Here is a 1,464-nt window from a genome sequence, read left to right on the forward strand (position 1 = left end):
GAAAAGGGAGAGCCGGGTTCAGCCTTATAATCTAAAGCTCTCTTGAGACATTTGCTACAGTAATGAGAAGTGGTATTTTATCAAGGCCAGGTTACTAAATTTGAGTTGGAAATATTAGAACCCGCCGTGGCACCTCCAAGAAGGTTACACGTTCACGCGTCGTATGCCTGGAACCATTTTAAGGTAAACTTAGAGGGATTGATATCTTTCGTATGCCTAGCGAGCAGATGAGATTTTATAATTTCATAGTTTTAAACGGCCTAAATACCTTAACTCGCTTAAAAAATAACGAGCTATAACGAAATGGGCACAGAAATAAAACTTAACATCACTAAATTATTTTTCATATTTGTATAAAAGCGCGGGGTGAAACCCGCGGGTATAAGCTAGTAGATACATATTTACAGGGCAAAGTCGATTTACAAAAAAGGAATCTTTTTAAAACCAAAATACAAATGTAGCCATCGTCAATTTTCAAACCTTATGCTAATCCAAAAAAAGTTCTATTCAAAATTTAAAGAATAAACTCTTTACAGCCGTGTGGGCTGTAGCTTCGTTCGAGGAGCAGTTGGGTGGATGGTTAATGATTGGGTGCTGTAGCGGTGGTGATCGTTCTGGTCGTCGAACCCAAACAGATAATGAGCTTGCGGGCGGCTGATGGAGCGTCTTTCGACTGGGCGGCTGGCGGATTGGCTGGTGCCTGGAAGATGCGTCAGCGGCTGGACGAATGGTAGGCTGGCAGGCGGATGCTGGACTTTCGGTCAGCTAGTCCACTGGGTGGTTTGTGGGTGTTTGCGTGCAGACGGTGGACACAGTTGTAAAGCTGGGCAATTCCGGTCGGTGCTGGAATTGGCTTGTGGCGATGGTTCGTTAACCGAAGGTCGGCGATGAACTCGGCGGAGCACTAGATTCCACGCGCGAAAATCTGGTTGCACGGAAAATCTATTTCTGCGTATAAAAATACTGCAGAAATTATTTTGCACCTTGCAAAAAACGACACGCTAAACGATTCGATTTAAAATACAAAGTTTATTTCAATAATGCGTTTTAGAAACAAAAACTAGCGAATATAGGGTACAATCGGTGGAGGACAAAAGCGAGCGAGATCACGATTCTTGCACGAAATTTGATTTGATGATGAAAAATTTTATGTTTTTATGTATCTGCATACATACGTATACCTACAGCGCTGAGTCTGTAAACTTATGTCAAAGTGCTGAATTGTGCTGACACCGATGTTGCCATGTGATACTAATTAACATTTCATACTTCATTTACGATATTTCATTTACGATATTTCATTTGAATGAATTTGAGTTCAAAACAGTTTGGTTATACAAAGTTATATGTTTTTTACAAGTTAAGCATTTTTTACAAATCTAAATGCTAAATACGGCGGCCTCGCTTGGACATCCTGCCCCCTCTAGGCGCACTAAGCGGCTAGGCTGCTCTGAACCCACTTCA

This window comes from Rhagoletis pomonella, unplaced genomic scaffold (assembly GCF_013731165.1).
Source record: "Rhagoletis pomonella isolate Grant_MI unplaced genomic scaffold, Rhpom_1.0 Rhpom_scaffold_00325, whole genome shotgun sequence".
Taxonomy (NCBI): domain Eukaryota; kingdom Metazoa; phylum Arthropoda; class Insecta; order Diptera; family Tephritidae; genus Rhagoletis; species Rhagoletis pomonella.